Source organism: Pithys albifrons, chromosome 3, assembly GCF_047495875.1.
Source record: "Pithys albifrons albifrons isolate INPA30051 chromosome 3, PitAlb_v1, whole genome shotgun sequence".
NCBI lineage: Eukaryota > Metazoa > Chordata > Aves > Passeriformes > Thamnophilidae > Pithys > Pithys albifrons.
In genome coordinates, this window is record NC_092460.1 from 18,596,936 (window position 1) to 18,613,621 (window position 16,686).

A 16,686-nucleotide genomic window follows, 5' to 3' on the forward strand; every position below is an offset into this window, starting at 1 on the left:
TACAGAGACTTGTGCTCCTTAGTCACTTTTCAAAAAATATGTTTAAACTTACATCTCAGCACTTATCTTCTATTTTAATGTTGTTCAGGCATTTATTTTAACATTTGATTAAGAACTGCACTAGTTTTATACAAGTTAAGCTGAATATAGGCAAAACAAAAGATATTTCAACTTCAATATAGCAGGTGTTATGATAGTTTAGACAACATTTCAAGGGAAATGAAGACTTCACTGAAAATTATCTCCTCACAATCATTCTGTAATGAGAACGGAGAACCCCATAATAAGCAATAATCTTGTTGAATAAGCAATAAATTTCATAGGATCACAGAATATGCTGCTTTGGACACAACCCACAAGGATCATCAAGTCCAACTCCTGGCCCTGCACCCTCAGGTAATAAAATACAGTTCTATCAAAAGCAAGACCTCATTTACCATTTTCAGTTTGGTCCTTCACTACCAAAGTTATTTTGATCTCTTGGTCTTTCCATCTGTCAACATCAGTGAAAACTGTACTGAAAAAGAAATAGAGTAATGCAGAATTTTTCAAACAAGTTTTAAATTAATATGTTGCTCTTTTTTTTTTCCTACAGGGCACTACTACTTCAGTGTTAACATTCTGTTTACTGGACAAATCCTTTCTGAAGAGCAGCACTATATAAACTAATTAAGAAACAGCCTGTTTCTATTACAAAACTATCACAATACTAAATTGCTATTTGATATTTTAAATACAAAACTGTCAAATAATTCTATTTTTGAAACAGCCAATAGATGTTACACTTTGGTAAGAGAGATACTGTCTCAATAGGTGCATTAAATGCACTCGTTTTGGAAATAAAACAATTTGCCAATTATAAAAGTCATCACTGGCATAAGTAGGTAGCAGATAGAGCAAAATTAAACATGAGCTTAAATTAAAAAAGAGGAGTCAGATTATCAGGCATTAAAGTGACGAGCAGATCTGACTTTGGAGCCACTGACATCTAAACCAAACGCCTCCGATACTACAGTGAGGCGTTTCCAAATGTCAAGGACAAGACAGGGATGGTTCCTCTAACTGCAAACACTGCGATTAACACTCCTGAAATTCACCCAATAGATTATCACAGGCTGGATCGCGGCTCAGAAAGGGAAGCACTTAATAATGTGTCAGGTAAAAGAGGAGTTCCTCCCTACAATTACTTGCAACAATAGCCTGAAAGCTGTGATTTGTAACACTTGAGTTTTCTTACATACTCATCTCTTTCAGCTAAAAGGCACCAAAACACTCCTCAGCACCGCGAGTTTGAGAATGAAAGACTGGAAGGTGGGGCTAAATGGAACTCTTCAGACTGTGGGAGGGAGGGGGCACCAAACGTGCCAGCCGGGCTTGCTTTGGGCATCGCTATGGAAAGTTTACCTTGGAAATAGAACCCTGAAACCGAGTTCCTCCAGTGTGAGAAAAGCACAAGCAGAGGCCTGTCCCTTGGAAAGGCAGCCCGTGGAGATCCTAAACATTCAGCCTGGCTCAGTTTGGGTGAGAAAATCTTCTTCCACCCTCCTCACTAGCAGAAATTTTAACTGTTTATCTTCCATTTGATCTTTAAGCTCCAGCCCTGGCAACGGCATCTTCCTGTCTCAGTAGCTCAGATGTATCTTAGATCCCCTGAAACATTTACGAGGGAATCACTGAACTGCACTGACTTGCTCACCTGCTGGTTTCTCAGTCATCCTGCTGTTCAGTACAAATAATTCAGAATTTTACTGAGCAAAACTTTTATTACCGCAGGAACATTTACCACTGGCAACATCCTCTGAGCTGTGGGGCAGTCTGTGACGAAGATGCTTTATTACTATTTTGTGGCCTGGGAGTAAAACGCTTTTGTCTTTAGGAAGAGCAGGGTTGTCCCTTTAGGTTCCCTCACACACATACTATGGATGTATAGTGAAAATACCCATTGGACAAATATATCTTTATTGAAATCTTTATTTAGACACAATTTTTAGACACCAGATTAACATGCCTCCCAGAATAAATCAGTGGAGCTTTTCCGTGCAACATCTACTGTGCTGTAGGTTAATTATATAATTACAATCAGTAAGTAAGACTGTACAGAGGAATCTAAAAACTACAACATGGACTGAATGTTTTAAAGTTTCTTTTACATTGACTAACAACAGTGTGTTATCTGCCTTGAAGCACGATGATAAGATAAATGAACAATTTATGGCCGTCTATATTAAGCTCAAATAACTTTGACATCTTCATCTGATCCTCCAGCCTATCTGCACAGAATCACTGACTACAAGAGTATTTTTGAGATATGAATATCCAAACTGTGTGTGTTTTGTTTAAAATACTCAGCTGCTACATCCGTTTTAAGATAAAAGCACATTTCAAAAATCTACATGAATACTCACTCAGATAATAAAAGGAAAGCTCAAACCACTTAGAGACAAATTAGGCTAAGTAAAAATCCCTTTCAATCTGCAAAAATAAAGGTTGTTACTACAGCTGTGAATAGTTTACAAAGATACCGTTAAATAATAAATAGCACTTACTGTTTAGAACTATTCTTTGTAATGTCATCTGCTTAACCTTTTAAAGTTGTACACTAAAATACAGTTCACAAAAGCACATTTATTTTAACGCACTGGGATAGTTGTGATATTAAATTACACACACACAAAAAATGTCAGAGTTGCTTACCTGGTGAAGCCTGAGATATGTAAGAGAACTTCAGCTTTGAACAATAGTTTTGAATATTGATTCTCTTAGACGTCTTAAATTACAGGTAATAATAAATTAATGTACCTTTGGTACTGACTTTAAAAGCAGGGGAAAAAAGCCCATGCTTTGACCTACTTAATAAAAAAGACTGACACAGCCACTTGAGGTCTCAAATACTATTTCTCTTTTATACCAGGCCTGTGCAATGTGGTACTGAAAGGAGACTGTGAAAAATTTCATTTGTTTTCCAAAAGTGTAAAACAAATCTAATACCTCAGAATTGGCTCAGAAAATATTTAAGTTCATTTAGAGAGTTTACTTGATACACTTTTCCTGCCAAAGGAAAGTAAGGCACAGACTGAGCATGTCTGGTGTGCCAAGGCCCCATCGCACAGACAGGAGCTCCACAGGCACCGAGAGATCACGGGGTGGGGAGGCCACTCACACAGCTGAGCATTCTTTATCTGGAGAGAAAAATACCAACCAAGAAAAAAACAGTAGACTGATTTTTAGCTGCTGTGCTGACTTCCCAACTGTTAACAATCTTTTGTTGTCCTACTCTCACGAACTGGTATGAACACATGAAACACCCAGCCCGTGTGACTCTGGCCATACCCAGGAGAGCATTGCTGCAGCAGGTCCATGGCCCAGGGAGCTGCCCCACACCTACTCCTTTCCCATGCCTTCTGTACAACATGTTTATTTATGCTATGAACCAATACACCATACTGTAAAATATCCCACCACTAAAAAAACTACAAGAAGCTACAAAGTGCATTTTTTTTCATTTCTGTATTTGACTGCTTTCCTGTAAAAATTAAAATTTGCTTTATGAAAGATGGGGGGCAGAGGGGAGAAAAAAGCCTGAAAGCCAACTGAAGTTCTACCTTTCAATCTAAAAACTGGGTATTCCTAACAATGTAACATTTCATCTTCTGAAGAAATGCAGGCTTGATATAAGCTCTAAACATAATTTATTTCTTCATCTATTACTGTAAGCTGGTGCAATAAATTCCATCAATATACACCACTATCAAAGCACCCTCCCTTGACTCTCATGAACTCTGGTCCCACCTCAAAGAGAAAGCTTTGGCTCCAGACTCTTCTGCTCTTTGACAAAGGTACAGTTGCATTAATGTTGGGGAGGATGAAAAGTGTCATATATTATGTTTCCTTAACAAAATATCACTATTTCAAGAGTTTTGTAAAAGCAGAGATTGTAAAGATTGTTCACTGGCTTACTTTGATTATGCATCATTTCAATTACATCGGGAAGGAAAAACAGCAACAAGCTTTATAAGCTCTTTAGTCATTACCTCACCCCACTTCTGTATCAGAGACATGCCGAAGTCTTTAGGGAGAGAACAACAAAAGAAATGTTTACTCATCTACACTCAACACTCGGACACAGCCAGATAAGATCCTCTGGGCCACAGGAAAAGTAAGATCTGATGGTAAGGCTGAAATGCCCCCATCAGGAGAGCGTCAGAAAAAGCAAGCCTGGGGCAAAAACCTCACAATACTCAAGGAACGTCAATCAGTCTATTTTGTTCTCAAACAAAAGAACCTAAGGCTGGGAAATCCACTTGGTTTAACAAGACTGGATACTGACCGGTTAGACAGAAACAAACACTTTCACCCAGAGAAAGCAGACAAGGGATTTCTTAGTGGTTTGTGAAATCCAAACAAACAGCACTTTCAGCCAGCCTGGAGAGAACCTCCTAACACCTCGAAATCCATTCCGGTGTCATCACATCATGTTCTTGATAAAGGAAATGGGTGTCTTCTGAAAACTCTTTTTGTTTGGATTCACTTCATCTGGCTCTTTCTGAAGGTAAACATGAGTTCCTGTGAAGCTGCCGTTCACTAAGAGGCATTCAGGGAGATCAGGAACAAATAAAGCAAACTTAAAGCAAATAACATTTAGGGGCAAGTCAATTCAATACACTACTTTTAAATTCCTGTACTGCTAGTTCCTTATGCTTTGTTTGTAACTTTATGTTTTTCTGCACTATAGTTTGTATTTCAACTGAAAAGGCCCACAGTGGAGGTTTGTAACAAAGATAATACATAGGATCATTATGCCATTAAACTTTTAGGCATTTAGAGGCTTCTCTGTGTCGAAGAGTAAAAATCTCCTGCACACTTTAGAAGAGAGCTGGTGATACTTTCACACTCTGCTCTCAAGCATCTGGCACTAAGCCAGTCAGTCAAGGAAGGAAATCTGCTTTTATTAAATGTGATCAGTTATTGAGCACTGGAACATTCCCAATGTTCTTTCACCAAGGAAGATTATTCTTGCATGAAGAGTTTTACACTGAGTGACAAGAACCACTCCTGTAATTTCTATACAGACATTCCAGAGTGTCTTATCTTAGCCTGTCACCAGCAGAACTAATAAACTAAACTTCTCTGAGTGTACACAGTCATTCCCATGACTTAACTTCAGTGTGCTGTAACTACCTCTCCAGAAGAGTCAAATTATACCACAATTTTGTGTCCACACTAGTTCTGCCCTTTACCAGGCCTAAAGGATTGGAGGCTGTTATCGCTAATTCAATTTAGCTACTTTGTCACATGTGGTTCAATAACTTGGATACAAAAATCTCCCCAAAGGTTAAATTCTGCAGCACAGAATGAACTATAGGAGGGCCCGAATCACAATTTACAGCAATATGTGGTACATCCATACTAGTCATCAAGACCAAACTATGCAACTTTTAGATTTACGAAGACATTTTCACTTGTAAGACTTTCACCTGCATTACCAGCAGGTTGTACCCCACAGGCACCCAAATGAAATTAGTGATTTCACTTCCCTTCCATCACATTTCCATCTGCACAGAAATTCCTATTAAGATGCATAAATAACACTAAGAGAACTATCAGGCCTCTGGGCTTAGAAGACTGTTTTCTCCTCATATTTACCAAAGTGCCCTTCACAATTTTCTTATTCAGCTTTAACATCATTTATTACATCTTGAAAAGAATCAGAAGTGTCTTTTAATATGAAGTGCTTTAGTTTCCCTTTCCTTATATAACTCATTAGGTCTTTTGCTTGTAGCCACAAATCTCCTGAGCTCCATAAGCAATTTTTCTTACTCCATGACAGTAAAACTACCAAATCAAGCCCTAAAATTCTTTCAAGTTCAAAAGTGTATTCCTATCATAAACACTGGCCTGGTTTCCCCTTTGTTCTGAACGAAAGTGAAATAAATACAAACAAGGCAACTATATGCACAAAGGCCAGTTTACACATACAAGGAGAACTATATTTAACAAAAAATAGTATGAACAAACATTGTATCCTCTGATATGAGGATATTGCATTTAATACAAACACTGACAAATATATTTCTGCAAAAATCAGGAGTCTTTTTGAAGGCAGTTTATAAATAGACACTGAAGTCAACAAACACTGACCTCGACCATGTGATTTTTGTGATCCTGACCTTCGTTGCACAGTGAAGTCAGAAAGTTATCAAGGTAGTTTTATCTTCAAGAGTTATGTAAACCATTTACATAATGAATAATACTGTTAATAAAAACTAAGTAGAAGATTTTGTACTACAGAGTTGGCTTTGGAAGTTTCTTTACAACATGAAACATTTGAAGCTGATGCCAAATTTTACACCTAATGTTTCAAACACTTCATTGGCCTTGGGGATGATACTTCAGCACTACATTCAAAAGGGGTTTCTACTCTGAAACCAGACAGTTCTTTCAACATTTCTGGATTTTTATGTAGGAGAATGACTTCCTATTATGTAAGCAAAACCCCCACACGTTCACTGAAGGGATATTTAACCTGAGATGCAAAAGCAAAATGTTTTCAGTTAGTTATTATTCACAGCTGGGTTCCCGTGGGAACATTTTCTGCATCACTGTTGCCATAGTAATTACTATAGAAACCCCTGAATACAACAGAGTAAAACCTGTTGAAACTATCGTGCCATTAAGGCTCCATTCAAAATATCAACTCAGGACAGAAAATTTTCACCTAGCCCTATTGCTGCCATCAAAAAGGTTTTCTAGTTTCTTCAACATAAATACACTAACTACATTAATTTCAGTCCAAGACCATTTTACAGGAGCATACATGAAATTTTTTAAAAATAATTTTGTTACAAGTACAGAATCCTATAATTAAAAAATAACATGATGCCAGTTGATGGCTCTGAAAGTGGCGTTGTTTGTTTGTTTGTCCCAGGTCAAAGTACATTCTTTAAAAATGCATTTATTGGTAGGAGAGATCTGGAGCCAGTTTTTTCAAAAATGCATATATATGTATATATAAAAAATTGCTATTTCAGTGGATGCATACACACATGGTTTTTCTTTCCTTCTGAATAACTACACTTTCTGCAAAACCTGGCATTAGCACACGGAGTGAGACCAGTGGATCAGTCAGGAAACAGGATTTTGCACTAAAACAGAGCAGTGATGGGTTGAGCCACTAACTGAGGGAATTAGCACTTGCACAACTATACCGTTTTGTCCTTTATTTTCATCAGGTTTGGGGTTTTTTTTCCTTAGGCACTCTCCACATTACATTTCCTCTGAAACACTTTTTAGTGCCATGCCTTCAAATTAGGGCACATTCACCTTTGTCCTCCCTCTTGCTGATAGTTAATGTATTGTATTTGGGTTTCAAAGAGCTGTATTAGAGACATACCCTGCAATACTTCATGAAAAAAACTGAAAAGCTCCCTAATCACAAACCCAAGAGAACAGGCTTTTCCAGTCTGAATACAGAAAGCACCAGAACACAAGGACAACATTCCTTGTTACCACAGCAGCTGAATCAAGAGGGTCAAACCACAAGGCAAGAAATCAAACAGATGTTGATTTGATCAATGATGATGCAAAAGTATTTGCTGTTTTCTTTATGGTCATTGATACCAGAAGTACTGTTGGCAGCCATCAGTGACAGTAACATAAAGTAAATGATCCTACTGCTTTTAGATAGGTAGAGTATGTTTCTGGAGCCAAACTTGGCTTTTTATCAATCACTTATATTTCAATTAACAAAACAGTACTTTTGCTTTTAGGACAGCACTCTTCAATTCCAAATGTATCAAAACCATTGTGCTATGATTCTATGAACAACTGATATGAAGAGTTCACTTCATCTGATGCTCTCCCCACCTCCAACTACAGTGGGGTCTTTTGCATTAAACACATCATGGGTTTCAAGGTGCAGGGTCACTGATAATGTTATCTCACAGCCCTAGGGGCAGATGTCCCAACCCTAACAACCTCAAACTGAGCCAGAATGCAGATGTGCACGGACGGGATAAGTCAAGCCCTTGTGAGAAGTGGCCCGGCAATGAAGAACAAGTTTGCAAGTCTGATGATGGTCGAGCTTGGGATCTTTGTTCAGGTTGAAAACTGATGACAAAAGCTGTTTTCTCATTTCTTAGAGACCGAGGTGGCACCAGCATGAGGTGAAGCATCACTCCCATCCTGTGCACGGCATGTGACCTCATGATGGCAATCAGAACGTAAAGAGCAGGGATTTAGCTCTTGAGAACTCGGTAACAGCAGAGGCATCACGTCGCTGCCTGCACGTACCGTCTGGACAGCCCCTGCTGGGGCAGCGCTGAGGAAGATCGGAGTCCTGTGGGAGCAGCCCCTGAGCTCAGTCCCAAACCTCAGCACTGCCCACCCCTGGGATCCTCCTGTCCTGGGAGGGATGTGGGCAGTTCAGAGCAACACTTCTGCTGGTGGGCTCTGCCCAGAGAACGTAGATGGCTTTGCTATCTGGGAGCTTTCCTTGCCATGCTGTACTAATCCGGGGCTCTCACCTCAACCCATGCCCAATTACGTTAAAACTGGAGTTCATTTGCCCTGATAATTTTTTTAATCTTTTGAAAACCGAAACTAGGCAGTGAGTTGAAAAGTTAGTGGCAAGAGACGGACAGCACAGTCATATGTCACTTCCTGAGGAAACCAGGTTTTTTTCAAACCACACACACACCTCTCTGCAGGGCTGACTTGTCTGGGTACCTCGAAAAGCAAAGAAAATGGTTTCATATCTCCGAGCTGCCGTGCCTTTGATGTCCTACTGAGAAAGATACAAGCTGAGGGGGTTATTTGGTTGAGGTTTTGAACTCAAAAAGTCTTGTAACTTTTTTTCTTTAAGTAAATCTATGGAATGGAGGGAATTGTCTGTTTTTTAAATTGTAATAATAAATCGACCACCCTACTCGGGGGGAAAAAAATGCAATGACTTTTTTTTCTCGAAGTTCATAAAATCAGGTGGCTCTTCTCAAGAGAGAAAAATTTGAAACTGCTAGCAAGGGGAAAATATTGAATGTTAAGGCATACCCAGAAGAAAATAAACATTAACTGTGTCTGGTATGTAAACAAAGAGCTTTAAGATGATCACTCTAAACTCAACTGCATTGTGGAAAAATGCAGAAAAGGAGCATCGTAGTACTTCAAAGTTTTCTTAAAATGGAAATATGATCAAAACAGTTCCACCTTTGCTTTAGTAGAACATAAATAGAGTTGCATACACTTGTAATGGAGTTCACTGTGAGCAAAAGCCTCAGCAAATAAAAAAGTGCCTTATAGTGCATTTGAGATGTAACTGACTGCTAAAAGGCATTTAACGACCACAGAAGACTTTTATTGTGAATATGCTCTGATATAATCAGTGTCTTTCTCTGCAATGCCTAATAGACATTAACACATACTAAACAGTGGGTGTTGCTACACTTTTACAACAAACTTCACACAAACCCCTTTCTATTCTTACAGAAATCTCAAAACATCTACGAAGTACTGCGTAAAAAATCTGACCTTTTAGATATTTGACGTTTAAATAAACGCAGGTACTTGTAAAACTGAACATTTTTTCCTACAAGGAAACTTCCTACACAAGTTAGCCCTATAAACAAAAGAAATCCATGTATTTTGCTAAAATTTCCACTTCATTAAGTCTGTAACAAAGCAAGACAACATGCATCCATTCTGATCCCAAACCTTGCTCAGCAGCAACACAGTTTTGTTTACCTGAGCAATTCCTAAACTGCTCAGTTAGGCTGAGAAAACAGGGTAGCAGTTTCCTCCGGGGAAACAGCTTGTTGTTTCAACAGACTACTGATTATCCTCATCTATTCACCCAGCAGATGCAAATCCTAAATCAGATGGATTAGATAGTTCCTGGGACTACCAATACCTTGGCAAAAGAGTTCAAGATTCCTTGTTTGGGTAAAAAAAAAAGTCACTGATTAAAACAGCTTGAATTGAAATAGGCAAGGAAATAATACTCAAGAACATCAATGAAACTTAACACAAGACCATTTCCCTTAAATAAGGATACCAAAGAACTGAAATCCAAACCAAGTTTTTGCCAGTTGTAGAGTTCTTGGCCAATCTTCCTACCTGTCCCTTGTGACAATTATGTGTTTCTGTAGGTGGACGTCAGTTGATGAAAGGCCTGAGGCAGGAGCATGGCAAGAGAAAAACATGTTCACGTCCCACCTGTACTGTTTATGAGTAAAACAAAGAGACTGAACAGTCACGGACTGCTCCTCAGGGAGGCAGGGACAGCTGCTTCAGCTACATGAAGTTGCACATCAGTAGACGAATGTAAGAAATCACTTTTGCATTTTTTACTACAAAGTTCCCACATACAGTTTTTGCAAATCACAGTAAGGGGACATTTTACAGTTGTCTTCTTGTGAACAGGCTATTTAAGAGCTGTAAAAGAAACGTCCTCAGCCTGACAGGAGAAAACTCTGCAGGGCACACATGGAGACCTGAAGGGACACTGCTGGTCAGAAAAATCCAGTCCTACTTGCACAGCACACATACACACCGCGAGAAAAACCACCAAGACACAGCCTTCAAAGAGACAAAGAAGAAACAGTTAAGGTGCTGGAAGAACTCACCTTTGCAATACCCTGATAGAGATACTAAAAAACTAGCAAGAAACCAAGTATTGTAATATAGAATCCTCCAAAATAAAAGACAAACTCCAGTAAGTGGGAGATGCTTGGCTAAGGCTTACATGGAATTAAACCATGACACATTTATTAAAGCAATCTCCCTATGCAGGCACAGCAAACCAAACCCGCACTGAACAGGTCTGGCGGCAAACAGCAAAGCAGAGCCCCGCACTCTGCCATCCCGCTGGGAATCATCCCCTGTTCTCCCATCTCCATACAAAAGCCTGAAGGGGAAGGGATTCCTGCAGCTCGGCTTTCTCTCAACTCTCCTACTGCAGTAAACACAGAACGAAAAGATTCTGAAGAACAGGTACTGAAGGTGTGACCAGGCAAAGGTTGCCTTGTGCCAGCCGAGTTGTAGATTAAATAAGAAACATTAAGGAGGGCAAACTACTTTAATCACAGAACATAAACACCATCAAAGGAGCTTTGGATTTGAGATAGTTTTATCTCCTACGAGAATTGCCTGGGAAAATGCCATGCAACAGGCATCAGAACTGGACCATCATAGAAGTTTCACCAGGTCATGTTCTAACACAGTAAAAGGCAACAGTTGGAGGAATTTATTATCCTTCTGCTATTTCTGGAATAATAAACCAGCAGAATATCAAACTATTTCAATGTTTAATGATAAACTAATTTAATCTGTTAAATCCTCTTTTTTTTTCTCCCTGCTTTCTTCTTCATTGATATGGAGATTGGTGGATATTTCCCCCTATTTTCTCTTTTGTTGTGGAGTGCCCCCCCATGTCAGCACAACACAGGGGAGAACAAGGAAAGAGTTCCTTGGGTCAGTTGCTAGTTAAGGAAAAGGAGATGACATCTGGGGCTTGAAAAAAAAATAAAAACCAAACCTAGGAAATCTGATGAATGGGACAGAAAAGGTGCTATATACCAGAGTACATACAATAAAAGCGCAGCATCACTTTCCCTGTCTCCACTTGGATACAAATCACTCACTGATGTGTAGCTGACTTACTGTGACTCACTCAATGCATCAGGTTAGAGAAAAAACAGATATGAGAGCAAGAGAAACCTGCCTAAACCTGCCCAGTTACAACTCACTAGATCTAATTCTGCTGTAGTAATAAATAATACACTATAGGGATGTGAATGTATCTAATGAAATTGCACAGACACCTCAGTTTTTAAAAACTTGAGTGTAGCTTTTTATTTTTTTAATCTATCTAGTCACATACAACTTGCATTTTAATCTGTGGAATAGAAACTCTTTATATAGCTTTCAAAACAGAGCCATAATTATTGTACTGTTCTGTACAGAGTGGGGTTGGGGAGACCCCAAGAGAGAAAAACTGAGAGGTCCTTCTTTGGGTGTAATTCACTACAATAATAAGTATTCAAAACAAAAACTTCTCCACACTCAAACTACAGGTTTAGCTGAGGAATTTCCTTGTGTAGTTTTTAAGGCAATGCAGTGACAGCATAAGACAGAAAAGCTGCCTTTTGTGTCTGAGAGATTTGCAGGTGACCAGATGTATTGATATTCAAATCATCCTCTCCTACAACACTTTCTGCAGAAATTCTCAGGGCCCACAGGAAAACGCAGGTAATTGAACCAGTTCACCTACTCCCCAGCCTTCCCTCCCTCTGCACAGGAAAGAGCAAATTAAAAATCAGCCTTTTGTTTTTGATCTTTTGTTTTCCAAATACTGCAATGTATAAATATTCCCATCGAAACACCATGTTTGTTTTCCTTAAAAACTTTATCATCAGCTCCCTCTACAGACGGAGAATTAACTAAACATATTGGATCCCCTTTTTGTTTTGAGGAGCTGCACAAGAAACTGGGATGGAAAGAGACAGGACAGATGCCCTGAACTGGCCCCAGGGATATTCCATCACTCAGCAGCTCATGCCCAGTATAGGAGTGAGCCCGAGGAGGCCGATGGCCGTACGGGGATGGGCTGGGATAGCAGTGCCTGCTGAGCAGCTGTACTGAGCATCTCTTGCTTCTCTCTGTCCTTTTCATTACAATTACTATTACCTTTGTTTTTAAGTAGGGGTTAAGCCACAACAATTATGAAGGAGGAAAATCTTTTCCAGATTTCACTAAAACAGGACGTTCAGAAGAATGGAAGAAGATACTTTTAAAGGCAGTTGGACTGACTCCTTTCCTACATCAAAGTAACTAAAAGTTACAGTTTTTAAACGTTCTTCAGCTCTTTAACAGATGTTTTTCACTCTCTCTTTACACCCTCTGTGAACATTCCATTTTCTTATATGTCAGAGTATAAAAGCCATATCACCAGCCTGTTCACTAACACACGTTTATAAACAAAATACCATTGAGGGCAACCTAAATATGGCATTACCTTTTACTTGGATAAAGACTTCTTGACATTGAATTGGAATCAATCAGGTATTTCAGAAGTGTTTGTGTTTTAACTCCCTCCCTAAGGGACCAGCTACAATAAAGAGACACGTAGCAGTGAAAAACAAGGAAGAATACAATAGTAATAACAAGTATGTAGCAACTGTTTTAAGAGACTTAATGTCAACAGAAATGACTTGAAGTATGACCCAGAGACAATGTAATGACATGTACAAAATGCAGATGACAGCTCTACCCAGGAATCTGGTGAGTGAGGATCTGTCACCAAAAAAAGAAATAAACTCTGTGCAAACCCCCCACCAAGTACTGCCCCAAAGCAGCAGCCTCAGCCTGGTGAGATGGCTTTAGAAACAACGGCTCAGGATCTCATCTCTGCTTCTACTGCTTTATGTGGGTCCCCTGAAGAGCAAAGGGAGAGGTGAGAAGGCAGAAGGAGAAGCACCAGAAACCGCAGGACAGCAGAGAGAGGAACCCTCGCGGCTGGACCGACGCTGCCACCTCGTGGGACTCGGTCCATCGGCACCCTGAGAGCTGTGCCTGCTTCCTCCGGGCAGCAGGCAAGTTTCCTGATCCCATCCAGGATGAGGAAATGCAATCCATACTCAGTTTTGTAAGACATGATGATTAAACATATGTTTAAACTTGTACTTGCCTCCAGGGCATATTTTCTTCAGTTCCAAAGCCCATTTTGTGAGTGCAGGAGGCAAGTCAGCAGTTGGTGACTGTATTTGCTTTAACAATTTCAGCACATTCTTATCTCTGGCTGGTTGTGGGTGAGCTGAAGAACCTGACATGAGTCACCCTCTCCATGTCCTATGTCCCTCTCCTGGTTCTTCATCCACTTCCTTTAAGGGAATGGCTCTCAGGCTGCAAGTCCCAATGCAAGGGATTCCCTCATCACAATTTTCAGTTCTACTGCTCCTTTTATGGCCAGAGAAGTACTTTGAATAAACCAGGAAAGTTAGGTAAGATAGAAGTGATTTATAAATAGATAGATATATAGTAAATATTTATGTGCTTTATTAAAAATAGTTGGTCATAATAGTTCTGTTACAACACTAACTATCCTGAATATTCTTCAGCTTTCCAAGAAAAGTATATTCTGTCTTTGTAATGAAACATTACTAGAAAACAACTAATTCCAGGCCTGTTGCAAAGAAGATTAATTTTATCCAGCCATCTAAAGTGTTAATCTGTAATTTAAGGGGCTTCCCTTTTGCACACACTGTAACCTTGTATTCCCCAAACATGTATGTGCCTTTTGTAATCACAAACATCTGCAGTTAAACTGCACTTGAGTAGAGCCAGTTTAATTCAGCTCTTCAGGATGACTCATTTCTACTGATTAAACAAGGACATACAGAAACAGGGAAAGTTGTGAAACTTGTTCCTCTTCTTACTGTAATTCCAGACACATAATTCTTCCTTCATCAACTAGCAGCTGGCAAATGCTGCAGGAGAATTATGATGATTTATGGCATGAAACCTTACTTCCCACACAAGTTAGGAGGCAGCTCGAGCACTTGTCTGTCTTGGAGCTACAGTATGCAGCAATTTACTGCCCTATTCTGATCCTCCTGAAGGAAGAAGGGCTGTGTGATTAAAACCACAGGCATTAAGGTACATACCTGTGTGGTATCTCCACACCACCTCCACCAGGAGGATGCAGATTTTCAGCTGCTCACCGCTGCTCTCCTATCTTGCTTTTCCTCAGAGTCATGGGCATGTCAGTTCAAGTATCTTTTTAATCTCGGTTGACCCTGTTATTTCTATTTGTTTTTTAAACAGATGAATTTAAAAAAAAATCAGCTTCAAATGCAGGTTGCACAATACCCCAGAATAACTACTTTTCCTAAAGAGTTTCCAAATTTTACAGCTCAGATAAAATAATAATGAACAGACTTGAACATAACCCATATCTGGGCACCCCAGACATGTGCACACTATGACAGTAAGCTTTTCTCTTTCAATGTATGCAGTTATGGAGCTGGTTTTGCAATTAGTTTTTGTAATATCCAAGTTCAGTATCTAAGCTTGTCTTCCTTCTTGCTGTACAGACTGGATTTTCAACAGGTTCCCTTCCCCAGAAAGTCACCAAAACTAAGTTACAAATTGTCAATTTCTCTAGAGTAAATTTATCAAAAAGCAATTTATTCTTCTATTAAACCACAGGGCCAAAACTTGACTGTAATTCAGAGCCCCAGTGAAATAGATAATAACTCTTCCAAAATGGCAGAGATTGCAAGTAAAATATTTAATGTTGAGATTCACACACCACTGCTCTCAGTCAAGATTAGTACCAGTACCCACTTGCCTTGATAGATAACAAAAATACTTCCATCTCAGACTGGAAAGGAAAGCTGAAACAAAAACCATCTCTCCGTTACAGCATAAGACAAAAACAAAAAAGATTTAAAGACGTTTCTGTCCTCAAACTCAGTTTAAGCCAAGTCATAAATACAAAGTCAGAATGTACTGGAGTTCAAATACAACGATGCTTGTTTGGTTAATTTTAAGATCTATAGACTTATTTATTCATAACATGGACAATTTTCAGAGAAAATTTGGTCTGTAAGTGATGGCAACTTTGTCATAGAAATAGAAGAACTTGGAAAGCAAAGTGGCAGAGGATTTGGAGACAGAAATGGAAAGCCAAGACACCAGGACCTGTCATAAGAAACATCCAGAACCCCAAGTTTCAACTATTAGTTTCAAAAGGATTAAGTCAGGAAGTATTTAATCCCAAGTAAAATGATGGAGCAACTAGCAGGATTTCATCCAGCCTACGGGAAACATGTTATAAACCCATACACAATAACAAAACCTGGAAAATTTCCAAATCTCCTGCACACTTGCTTGGAAAAACAGTATGCCAGCCAGCTTCTTCCACAGCCAGCACAGATGAACTGACACAGCTCCCACTTGCTCCCATATCTTCAGTTTCTTTCTTGCAATTTTCAACATTAAGAAAGTGAGAATTGGCCAAATCGGGAGTATCTGGAATTTCCAGGCTCTCAAGCCTCGATTTGTCCAACACTTTTCCATAGAGCTCAGACAGTGGATGGCCATCACATCCATAGTATCAGCTCAGTTCCTGACTGTTGCTGCTTACCAAGAACAGCAGAATTTGGTTCACCCACAAACTCTGCCGCACTCCCCCTCAGTTCCCAGCCATTTCTAGCAGTCATACTCCTGCTACACCAGGCTTTTTTTTGCTGCTGTAATCTTGATTATGCGTGTCAGGGGGAAAAAAGCAACAGAAGCAAGTGAAGCATTGCAAGTTTGAAAATTCAACTATATTTTTATCTGGTAGAGGCACCAAACTACGCAGATACAAAACACTGATGAACCAGAATGGCAGTTTTGGTAAATGGCTATACAAGGTAACTGGGAATCTGTCAATTATTTACTCTCTTCTCTGCTTCTAGGGGGCCTTATGCAACATCAAAGCCTTTTACATGCATCATAAGTGATGTTTAAATGCTTGCTAAGGTCTTGCCCAGGGCTTTTCTCCATGCAGACTTTTGACTTGATTATTTTACACTGCTACTGCTTGCTTTTAATTGTATGCATTCCTAATCTTGCTATGACTAACACCAGTCCTTACCAATAGTCACATTTTCATGAAAACAGAGAACCATCTGAATGTTTCAGGAATCA

The 16,686-nt window shown here is 39.4% G+C and overlaps 1 protein-coding gene across 5 annotated transcripts in view; it reads right to left on the bottom strand.

Moving 5' to 3' along the window:
* The window catches only part of ARHGEF3 (Rho guanine nucleotide exchange factor 3), a 112,056-nt gene that overhangs the window by 80,081 nt on the left and 15,289 nt on the right, over window positions 1–16,686 (bottom strand). The window lies entirely within an intron of this gene.